At 49.0% G+C, this 12389-nt stretch overlaps 2 protein-coding genes across 2 annotated transcripts in view; both read right to left on the minus strand.

Moving 5' to 3' along the window:
- The window catches only part of LITAF (lipopolysaccharide induced TNF factor), a 30740-nt gene extending 19541 nt beyond the window's left edge, over positions 1-11199 (minus strand). The window contains exon 1 of the mRNA XM_004270177.3: positions 11132-11199. The gene's annotated coding sequence lies outside the window, so the exon portion shown is untranslated. The remainder of the gene's footprint in view (positions 1-11131) is intronic.
- Positions 1-12389, minus strand: part of LOC101269628 (uncharacterized) — a gene marked incomplete at its 5' end in the record, with an annotated part of 266122 nt that overhangs the window by 207011 nt on the left and 46722 nt on the right. The gene's annotated exons all lie outside the window — the stretch shown is intronic.

A 12389-nucleotide genomic window follows, 5' to 3' on the forward strand; every position in this document is an offset into this window, starting at 1 on the left:
GTGACACCCATTGTGGACTTCTGAGCTCCAGACTGTAGGATAATAAACGTGTTATTTCAGCTACTAGGCTTGTAATTTGTTACAGCAGCCAGAGCAAACAAACCTGCCCCCTCCGAGCTAGGTTGCCCAATCCCCCTCTGGCCCTGCAGACTCCCAAGGGGGCTCTCCCCCTCCCATGGGGGGTGCCCCCCACCAGAGACCTGAGCCCCTCAACCTCCCACCCCAGCTCCCAGGCATCTGTCCACCCACCCTCGGTACTGAAGGAGCCCTTCTCTGGTTCAAACTCCACTTAAAGTCCACAAGTGTGGCCACCCCGCCACACCCCGCCACGTCCGGGGGACTTTGCTCCAACAATGACCCCTCCTGCCAACCCTGCCCTCTCAGCTGGCTTCTCTCCTAATCTCTAGGCTGGTTCAAATCTTTCATTATTAAAAGATAAAAACCAGGGCTTCCCTGGTGGAGCAGTGGTTGAGATGCAGGGGACACGGGTTCGTGCCCCGGTCCGGGAAGATCCCACATGCCGCGGAGCAGCTGGGCCCGTGAGCCATGGCCGCTGAGCCTGTGCGTCCGGAGCCTGTGCTCCGCAACGGGAGAGGCCACAACAGTGAGAGGCCCACGTACCGCAAAAAAAAAAGTGAAAAAAAGGTAAAAACCAAAACCCCTCTCTTCCCTCAGCCTGGGTCCTCAGCCCCTCTGGCTCCCTGCTTCTCTTCCGTGTCCACGGATTCACCCCTGACCACCAGCCTCCTTCCTCCCTTGGCCATGACCCCTCCAAGCCCACTTCCCGTTTCCTGTCCTCTTCTCCCAAGGCTGCTGGCATCTCCTCTGGAAGGACTGCCTCACTGGCCTGGCCCTGCACCTCTACCTTCAGGGGCTGTGCCTCCCCGTCAGCCCGTCCACAGCAGGTCCCCGGGGACTCGGGGGTCTGCACGCAATGCCCACGGTCCCCCGAACTCCTCAACCCCACACCCATCATGCTGACCACGACCCACCCCTGGACAGCTCCCCCCCACCCCACCCCACCCCACCCCACCCCACCCCAGCCAAGCCAGTCTTCATACAGAAAGATGCTTGTCTCTCTCTAAAGCAGGGAGATGCAGTTAAAGCGACTCAGGGACAGATGGTCAAGCTTAATATCATCAGTGAGGAGTCATGTGGACATCACGCACCTGCTGATCTGACGGAGTGAAAAGGGCACTCTGGCTTGGTGGTCCTGCTCCCCAAAACCCCTGACCCCAGGCTCATCACAAGAAAACCTCAGACAAACCGAAATTGGGCGACTTTCTACAGGGGACCAGGCCAGAACTCAAAACAGCCAAGGTCATGGAAAAAGGAAAGCTTGAGAAACTGTCACAGACCAAAGGAGAATGACAGGTGACAACCGAACAAAAGGTAGGATCCTGGATTGGACCCTGGAATGGAATCCACTGGAAAAACTGGTGACACTCAAAAAGTCTGGAGCTTGGTTAACAGGAAGTCACCAATGTCAGTTTCTTAGCTGTGGCGAATGCACCCTGATGATGTAAGATGCTAACAGTAGGGGAGGCTGGATGGAGCATACGGCACCTCTGCGCCGGCTCTGCAACTTTCCTGTGTATCTAAAACTATTCTAAAATGAAAGGTTTGATAGACAGAGGTAACAAACTTACGGTTACCAAAGGGGGAAGGTGGGGAGGGATAAATTAGGAGTTTGGGATTAGCAGGTACACACTAATATACACAAAATAGATAAATAGCAAGGACCCACTGTATAGCACAGGGACCTATATTCAATATCCTGTAATAAACCATAATGAAAAAGAACATGTATATATATGTATAACTGAATCACTTTGTCACACGCCAGAAACTAACACATTGTAAATCGATTATACGTCAATTAAATAAATGAATTAATTAAATGAAAGGGCTGTGTTTAAAAAAATCCACAACTGATACCCAGATCTTTTTCACCCATCATTAGACTTGCCATTTTCACCCTGGCAAAGAGCAGAATGTTTGATTGTACACAGAGCTGGCCTGGACGTGGACGAACAGGCCTCTCTCCCAGAGCCGGTAGGAAGGTAACCTGAGTCTCACACAACAGAAGCATCTACCAAAATTTAACATGCATGAGTCCTTTAACCTAGCAATTCCTCCTCTAGGAATCTGTATCAGAGCTGACCCCATGCCTGGGTGCAGTGACAAAATGATGAGCACACAAGGGTACTCACTGCAATGTTGCCAGAAACCACCTAATTGTCCATCAGCAGAGGCCTGGGTAGACCAGTTATGGCACATCCACACAAGGGAATAGTATGCAACCATCAGGAAAGAATGAGGGGGCTTCCCTGGTGGCGCAGTGGTTAAGAACCCACCTGCCAATGCAGGGGACACAGGTTCGAGCCCTAGTCCAGGAAGATCCCACATGCCGTGGAGCAGCTAAGCCCGTGTGCCCAAGGGCCCGTGCTCCACAACAAGAGAAGCCACCACAATGAGAAGCCCGCGCACCACAACGAAGGGTAGCCCCAGCTCACCGCAACTAGAGAGAGCCCACCCGCAGCAGCGAAGACCCAACGCAGCCACAAAAAAGACAGAATGAGGAAGTTTATGTGCAGAAACGCAGTTATCTCCGAGATGTATCAGTGCATGACAAAAGCCCAAATGGTGTTTATTGTCATAGGCCATCATTTGGATACAATGAAGAAGGATATATGTATTTCTTTGTAAAATATGCATAAAATGCCTCCAAATGGATACACAAGAAACTGATAACTGGGAATTCCCTGGCGGTCCGGTGGTTAGAACTCAGCGCTTTCACTGCTGCATGATGTGGCCAAAAGGAAGAAAAAAAAAGAAAAGAAGAAACAAAGAAACTGGTAACAGTGGTTGCCTGTAAGCAGAGGGGGGAGGTGCACTGGGGGATGCAGCCAGATGAATGCTTTTCACTCTTATACCCTAAGCTGATCTTTTGTATATTGAGCCATAGCAAGATTACAAAATCAAAAAATTAAATTAAGAAAAAATTAATAAGTTAAACATATTTATAACTTTTAAAATTTACAGTTCTATAATCTATAATTTAATTATTTATATTAATTATGATGTATTTATAAAAAAATAAGTTGTAAAATTAATGAAATTTAAAATAAAATACATTAAACCTTTTATTTTAATAAATTTATTTTATTTATTTATTTATTTTTGGCGGCATTGGGTCTTCGTTGCTGTGCACAGGCTTTCTCTTGTTGTGGCGAGCGGGGGCTACTCTTCATCGCGGTGCATGCGCTTCTCATGGCGGTGGCCTCTCTTGCTGTGGAGCACAGGCTCTAGGCGTGCGGGCTTCAGTAGTTGTGGCACACAGGCTCAGTCGTTGTGGCTCACGGGCTCTAGAACACAGCCTCAGTAGTTGTGGTGCACAGGCTTAGTTGCTCTGTAACTGGCATGTGGGATCTTCCTGGACCAGGGCTCGAACCCATGTCCCCTGCATTGGCAGGTGGATTCTTAACCACTGCGCCACCAAAGAAGTCCCAAAACTTCTTTTTTTTTTAATGGGGAAAAAAAGCCTCTTCTGCAAACCCATATTTGCCCTCCCCAGGTTGGTCTCTCTTGTCCTCCCACCTCTGGGTGAAATGACGTTATCATTAAAGTTACTGATTACTTCTCTTTGGTGAAAAGATGTGCACTCCACCGTTTCTGCTATATCAGCCCCAAATCTGTACTAACAGCATCCTATTGGCCAAAATAAAATTCTTCTCTTCACATTTTACGCTATGATCCATTTTTCAGGCGGGAGGTTCTGAAGGCTGATGGCGGATGTGGGATTGGGGAGGCATGGACCCTCCCTCACTGGGCTTAAGGAACCCATTTAGGGAGGCAAAGTTAACCAACATGGGGAGATATGGGAGCAAACGCAAAGGGGAAACTGAGCCCAGATTCTAAGGCAAGTGGAGGGTCTAAGACAAGAGAAGGACACAGGCGAGGGCAGAACAGGAGGTGGGTGAACAGTGTGGCAGAAGACACAGAGGCAGGCACACCTGTGTCCTGTGGGGGCGTGAGCAGTGGTTGGCCAGGAGGGTGGGGTCGGGTTACAGGAGCACTTTCAAGAGCCTGGCCCTGGGACTTCCCTGGCGGTCCAGTGGTTAAGACTCTGCGCTTCCCACTGTAAGGGGAGCAGGTCCTATCCCTGGTCGAGGAACTAAGATCCCGAATGCCGCACAGCACGGCCAAGAAAAAAAGAAACAAAGAGTCTGGCCCAGGTGAGGTGGGGACCAGGCTCCCAGGCTGGACCTTCTGGGGAGGGACCCCCACGCAGGTTCTGTTTCATTAACCAGCAGCCCAAAAGTGACTTGAAAAGCCCCCCAAAGTTTTCAACCCCTGCCAGGGAGAATTCAGATTCTAAAAATAAGCCTCAAAACCTAGAATACCAGGAGAAAGCAACCACAGCAGAAGCCATCCAACAACTCCCCATCAGTATAAACACACATCCAAGGCCCAAAGACCCGTAGCCAAGGGGTCCTCTCCCCAGATCACGTCCCAACACAACAAAAACTCCAGTCTCATAACTTCTGGTGTTGCTTCATTCTGATCGAGGCCCCTTTTTCAATATCTCTCCCCTGAAAATCTCTTAACCATTTTCTAAAATGATCCCCTATTATTTCTCTCTGCCTTCTTAAAGTCAAGAAAGAAAGGAAGAGAGAGAGAAAGAGAGGGAGGGAAGGAGGATAGGAAGGAAGGAAGGAAGGAAGGAAGGGAGGGAGGGAGGGAGGGAAATGCTTGTGTCAGCATCTTGTGGTTCTGTGAGACCCCAGGCTGCTGGCAGCCCCCATCCTACTCCTCCATTTGCTGCTTCAAAGCTTCCGAGGACTGGAAAACCAGAACCCAGTGTGTAAGAACTCTGTGTAAAGTAAGAATTACTAGTTGCCTTCGGTGCCTCCCATGAGAAAAGTAAACAAGCTTGGGCACTTATCTTGATGATAAATACCTGCGTTACTTGGGAGACTCCTATTTGCTTATTTTCTCAATTCTGGCCATAGTCCAGATGACTGTAGGTTTTATAACTGTCATACCTTTGAAAGTTATACAACAGTCTTGCCTTTAGCAAGACTTAAGGTGAGAACAGGGTGGTAAACATTAGCTACTGCAGTCTTTTAAGGCATGCCCCGCTTCCCCTTGCCTATCCTATACAACCCAGCCCTGGATGACAGAAGCCTTCCCACTGTGTCCTAATTGCTTCCTGTCTGCAAATTAGATTCTGTTTCCCTAACTGGACTGCATTACACCCCTCCGGGGAAGGGCTATCTTCCATGTTTCTCTGGATCCCCCAGAGCTTTAGCGAAAGCAAGGCACAGACAACCTCCTGGCAGAGCTGAGATTTCATGCGAACATATGGCGTATATATATCCCATATACGATGGGGGAATCTATAGTGCACGCTCTTTGAAAGAGTGTATTTTTGGGGGGTAGTTTTCTTTTCCAGTTTGAGATATAACTGACATACAGCACTGTGTAAGTTTAAGGTGTACAACATAATGATTTGCCTTACATACATCACGAAATGATTACCACAATAGTTCAGTGAACAGCCATCCTCTCATAAAGATTCAACACTAAAGAAATAGGAAAAAAATTCTTTTCCTTGTGATGAGAACTCTTAGGATTTACTTTCTTAATAAGTTTCATTTATAATGTACAGCCATATTAATTACCTTTATTATACATTTACATCCCGAGTACTTACTTATAACTAGAGAAGTATTTCCTAAATAAAGACAAATCTTCCTTACAGAAGAATTCCAAATGATATGTGTAGAAGCCCCCTCCCTCCAGGAGGTGGAGATTAATCTAGCCCCTCCCTCTCCTAGGTGTGGGCTGGATTTAGTATCTTGCATTTAAAGAATAGTCTAGGAAAAGAGAAGACTATCTACAATGGAGAAAGCTGGCAAACACCGCCTTAACCTACAGACAAAGGTTAACATCATTAGCAATGTCACATGGGTATCATGTACCCCCTGATGTGATGTGATGCAAAGAGCCCTTCATCTCTGAGGCCTTCTTCCCCCAAACCCATAACCCCAGTGCAATCATGAGAAAAACATCAGACAAACCCAATGTGAGGGAAATTCTATAAAATCTCTGCCCAGTGCTCTCCAGAAAGTCATGAAAAACAAGGAAAGGAAAGACTGAGAAACCGTAGTAGACCGGAGGAGACTGGGAGATGGGGTGATTCAATGCAGTATGGTACCCTGGGTGGGATCTTAGAACGGAAAAGGGACGTTGGCGGAAACACTGGTGAACTCCAAATAACGTCTGGAATGTGCTTAACAGTGAGCTACCAATGTCAGTTTCCTAGTTTGACAAATGTCCTGTGGTGATGATGTAAGATGTTGCGGGGCGGGGGGTAGTCGGGACGACTGGGTGAGGGGTAGATGAGAACTCCCTGCCCGAACTGCCACTTTCCCGCAAATCTAAAATTAAACTATAAGATGAACTGGAGCAGGCAGGCCTCACTCAAAAGCATTCAAGTTCAGTTTTTAAAAACAAAAGCAAAAAAATGTTAAGGTTTACTTTTTTAAGTTTTTTTTTTCTCAAGTGTATTTTGGTTAAATGGGAAAGGTTAAGTGGAGGTGGGGGTGATGATCAGGGTTTCTATTATTTCTCACTGAGGATGAGTGGATGGATACTTACGTAGGTAGATAGATAGATATCACCATATTTAAGCAAATGGGCCTTAGAGTTTAATGAATCTCCAAACCTCCCAGCTGAATGCACACTGATTCCCGGCCACAGATCTGTACCCCCTCCCTTAAGATAGATTTTAAAACTCTCACAAAGTGGTTTTAACCACAGGTAGGTGATAAACTCTTCTAAAAATATATCCTCCTGTTTTCTAGATTTAGGTATCAGATCAACATACAAAAGGGCAAAGCCTTCAGAGAGAAGATAAAGCAGCTTTTTCACCACCAACTTAATCCTCTAAGATCAGTTCTTTCAGGAAGAAAAAGAGGAAGACTATTCAATTCCACTCTCTGCCCCCACCGTGCGGCCCCAGAAAAGAATCTTGCTCCGGGTATACGTGCATCACAGAAATGACCCCAGGAAAAAAAGGCATTCCTTCAGCAAAAGGAGGACACACACACACATGCAAATTGTCAGGTCCCCTAAGAAAACAGTCTAGTTTGTACACAGGTAGAGAACCAGCTGAGGTAAAAGAGAGCTGGTCTTTCACAGTCGCTAGAGAAAAATGTTCTTTACAATAATGTGAGCACAAGTGAAACCTGATTTCAAAAACCCTAACGAATTATCTGACTTCTACATTTAGTCCATCAAATATTGTTCAAAGTTCTTAAACTAAAGGCCACTGGCTAGCAATCTTTAAAATACAAAGATTCTGCGACGCTGTGTTTGCTGTAATGTAATTTAACCCGTATACGGCACCAGAAAACGTCCCAGGCAAATGGTGCTTCTTAAACTCTCAGTCAGTAAGAAGAATTTAGACAAAAGGGGAAATTGGGATCTCCAACTCTCTTTGGGAAAGGAAGTGAGAAATTACACTAAGGTTCTTAGGCTAATGGACCCCAAAACACATTCAGATTCGGTCTCCCTCAGTTAAAAAATACCAAAGCTCACAGGGAAAGATTTCAGAGACATGTTTTCAAGTGACATCTTCTAAATTCAGTCTGTTTCACAAGTCAAAGATAAAGTGACCACAATCTGAGAGCCAGGTTCAAAGATGGCATAACTACAAATTACAGTGATTTGTAGAATGGAAAATCCTTCCACTGGGGAGCTGGGCTGCTCCCCCAGAATCAGAGAGGGCAATTTCCTCCTGGATTCCTGGTGAAACCACATCCCCAGTTTCCACATGAATGATAGTTTTTGATGAAACAGCACAATGAGAACATTAATGGGACTCCATCAGGAGACAAAATGACATGTACCCTGATTACAACTTCATAAAAAAACAGGCACCATGACAAAAGATAAAACTGCCAAATAAGGAAAACAGATGCTAGTTGTTTCATTCACAGGGTGAGATTATACCTGATAATCTTCTTTATCTTTCACGCTTTCTGTAATATTGTTATTTTTTACATAACTTTAAAAGCTATCAGTGCAGCCTTTATGAATAACCTCCCTGGACTCAAGGTTAGGGCAAGTCAATGCTAAGCTCTTAAACTGACCCCAGGAACACTGTCAATTCTAAAACTCCACGAGCTAAGTAAGCTTCAATTCTCCATCATCATTTTCCCTGAAGTTACCTTCTTCATCCACAAAGAAGAAAGTGCCTCTGGCTTTTCCGATCTTGGTGAATTAACCTCCTACCTACTAGGTGAACAGGGAATCACCACACAGACACCCTTGATATTTCCTTTTTTCTGTCCAGGTCTTAAACCCTATGAAACGACACACAGTTCTCCTACTGAAATAACCTGCGGCTAAGGGACAACTTCATTAGCTACGAAAGTGTTATCCTGACTGCCCGGAGTGCAAACAATAAGATGAAATTGTGAGGACCCGGGAAAGTACCACTTAGAACTCAAATAACAATGTTAAGATAAGTAAACACCAGTCCAGTTCAGAACAGGCCATAGGGGGGCCACATGGGCACCAAAGACACCATAAACACGTCAGTACTAAGTCTGGCAGAGTTAAGGAGGACTTATTTGCATGTTGAGATGGACCACCTCGCCCACTGAGCTATTTTTGTTGCAGTGAAAGCACAAATAAGGACAAGTCAGCGTGCCAAGACTTTGGACTTCGTGTCAGATCTTGCTTTTTCCACCATCACTGTAGCTGGGGTTGATTGATCTTCGGTGGGAGAATTTTAAGTCCCTGAGGGCATACTCCCGTTCTCACAGTGGCACCATAGCACCTCTGGTTGTGGGTAATGGCAACAAATCATGCCCTGTCTATCTCCTTGAAAATGAACTTAGGCCTTCCGGTTCCTTTGCTCTCAGTGGTTCCCCTTTTACTGTTCTCAGCTATGGGCTAGTCTGTGCCTCCTCCGAAGCTTTGCTGAGCCCCTTCTGCTCATTCGGAATGCTGCCCATCTAAGTCCACATGTACCTTCTGCTACATGTACTCAGGCCTCTGCTTTTCTATGAAACTTTCCCTGACTAACCTGGCCCCCAGCTCACAGCTCCCTCCTTTCCATTCCTTTCAATCCTTCCAGAGTCACAGGGGCATTGCTGAGCATTGGCTTTTCACCTTTGTGTGTTTCCATTTTCCACCCACAGCATAAACCCCTCAGGACCGGGAGCCATTTCTTCTGTGTCCTTTACAAGGCAAGGGTAGCACTTTATTTCCCCACAGCTATCGCGTAAAAGCGACCACAGGAACAAAGGGAAGTTTACTCGCCAGAGACAGCGAAATGACTTCTATCTAGTATTTTAGAGACTTCAGAAATTGATTCTCCATCTCAGATCAATCACCGAGTCACTTAATCCACGAAAATATTACAACAAGGATACTTTTACAAATTTGAATAAAAGCATGTATTATTCATGCCTTAAAGTAACAGGAAAGAGAGAAGATGGACCTCTCCCATCGTAGAGCTACAATAAATGTTTCTTAGAGAGTCTGGTGCACATTTACATTCCAGAGCAAGGACTGGCTGAGAGGTAAGCCAAGTGCAGCATGGGTGTTATTCTATGCCAGGTAGAGCAAGTCACCTGCTCGCTGGACTCCGAGCCAATTGTGATAAAGCCAAACATGCTGGTGGAGTCCCAAATACCAGTTCATCCCACTACACGGCATCCAGGTTAGTCCCATTTTAGAAGAGTCACCCAGAGACGTCTTGGGGTGGGAGTAGGAAGGTAAGGGAGGCAGTCAAGCACACACTAATGCAAACCATGTCTTTCCTTAAAAGGGCCCCAGGGGAACTGCAGGGCCAACCTGCATTCCAGACAGCGCCTGAACCAGGGCCAGCTCACCAGGCCAAGGATTTATTCCCCTTGGGAAGGACGGGTGGGAGAGTCTACCCTGACGGGCTAAGATGGGAAGGTCCTGTGGCTTCCAGAAACTGGATTTCCCAGCCACCAAAGCTCGGTCCAACAGGCAATGACATCAGCCCCACTTATCGGAAGCACAAAAGCCACCAGAAAACTATTCAAAGACCAGCTGGCCTGATCCCTGGAATGCACAGCCCTTCCAGAATACACCCATTTCCCATCACCTCCTCTCCCTGACCCTGACCAAGGGCTTCTGGCACAACAATTACCCCACTGCCCAGATCGACAGGGGCCTGTACAGCAGACAGGAGGGGGCGACCTGCCTATCTTGGTAGGGAGGGGCAAGGTCCACCTCGCCGGCATGTGCCACTGGCATCCATCCAGCACCGGCAGTGGATGGGGTCCCGGCCCAGCCCTGCACTCACAGGGTGCCCACCTTACCCCCCCATGAAGGGGGCGTCTAGCCAGGGCCCAGGCTCCCTTTGCTCTGTGTCCCGGATTTTCATCTGCTGGGGGCTCCCTAGGCCCTCGGGTGTCCACACAGTCACCGGCTGAGAGCCGTCCTGAATCCTGCGGGGAACCCCCGGGGTCAGGGGAAAAACGCAGATGCCGTGGCCCCTAGAAGTCGAATTTCTGGGACCGGCGTCCGGAAATTCGTCGGGCTTTTTTGTTTGTTATTTGGTTTTGTTTCTGAATCACCGGCTGATGATTCTGGAAATCTCAACTTTGAGATAGCTGCCACCAGAGCGAGTTGAGACTTTCCTGAAAAGCCTCGGGGAGTTCTCTCCGGGGAGGCGGCCCCGCGAGTAGGAAGGGGCGCGCTTTCAGGTTGGGGCGGGACGACCCCACCGCGCGCGATCCGCGGGCGATCTGCCCACTTAGCAGAGCAGGAACGGAACCAGCCTGTCCCGCGGCGGGAACAGGCGCCGAGAGGCTGGAAACCCGGCCTCACCGGCGCCGCACAGAAGATCGAGGCGGGACCTCGACGCCTTCCACCCCACCTCGACCCCGGGGACCCGTCAGGGTTCCCGGCCGCCACGACCCGCGTGGAGCCCGGAGCAGGTGCTCGCGCCGCACGGAGCCCGCTCGCTCCCCACCGCCGGCCCGGGGTACCCCCGATTCGCGCCCCAGCCGCTGCCCGCCCCCATCCGCGCCCCCCACCCGCGCCCCGACCGCCAGCCCTCCAGCGCTGCACTCACCGCCGCCCGCGCAGCCAGTCGAGCCGGGAGGTCTGAGCTGGCGGTACAGGCTGGCGGGCTGGCGGGCGGGCGGCGGGGAGGAGCTCCCGGCGGCGGGGGCGGGAGCTGGACCGGCCGGGGCGGGACGCTGCGGCTTCGGCTTCCGGCTTCTCCACGCCTCCGCGCGCGGTCGGGACCCGCGCCCAGCCACCTGCGGGGGCCGCTAACCCGGGCCTGAGAGCCCGCCAGGGACCTGCGACCCTCCGGCTTCTGCCCTTCCCCTCCACCCCTCCGATCTCCCACTACCCTCGAAACACCCCGGGTTACACCCCAGACCCCGTTCACTCCCTGGAACCCCCAGTTTCAGCCCAGACCCCACTCGCCCCATACTGGTGTCTCCCCTTTCGGATTCTGCCCCTGCTCGTCGATCCCCGCCACGTGCCCGGACACCCTTGAATCTCCCCTCCTGATTTCCACCCCCTGCTCTCCCCGGTTCGCATGGGTCCCCCATCTCTGGTATTCCTTCTTCCCCACCCTCAGACTATGCGGACCCCCACCCTCGAGTTCCAGATCCCGCGCCAAGGGATCCAGTGCTCCCTGCCCTCCGGAGGGCGGCCCTTCTCTCCCCATAACAAATTTCTGTACATTCAGACGCATACAGACAGCCCAAGATGCTCTATGTGCCTTTGGCCAAGTGCCCACTTTCTCTGAGCCTCAGTCTCCTCTGTGTAAAATGGGCATAACAGCGCATATCTCATAAGATCTACGGGAGAATTAGGTGAGCTAATGCAGGCAAAGCATTTAACACAGATTGCGTTAAATAAAACTTACCCTATATTATAAAGCAGAAACTAACACCATTGTAAAGCAATTATACTCCAAGAAAGATGTTAAAAAAAAAAACAAAAAAAACTTACCCTATCTGCTAACTATTGTACTTTGTATGCCCCCAGGGTGGCCCCTGGCCCCTAGGTACTTTCTCACTCCATCACTGAAAACTGGAAATCAGTAACTACTGTTTCAGCAAAACCCTTTGCCCCTAAACAGGTGCTGCGTATCTGATAAGAGCCCCCATTATGCTGCTACAGTAATAATAGCAGCCCTGATCCAGCAGGCCCCCCTGGGAAGTCATTACAGGGCACTGATGAGCTGATGTGGCTTTGAGAGTACAGAGTCCTGGAGAATGGGTGGAACCCTAACGTGGCTATCTAGAGAAATGCCGGAAATTCATTGGGCTTTTTTGTTTGTTATTTGGTTTTGTTTCTGAATCACCGGCTGA

This window comes from Orcinus orca, chromosome 16 (genome assembly GCF_937001465.1).
Source record: "Orcinus orca chromosome 16, mOrcOrc1.1, whole genome shotgun sequence".
In the NCBI taxonomy this organism is placed as follows: Eukaryota; Metazoa; Chordata; class Mammalia; order Artiodactyla; family Delphinidae; genus Orcinus; species Orcinus orca.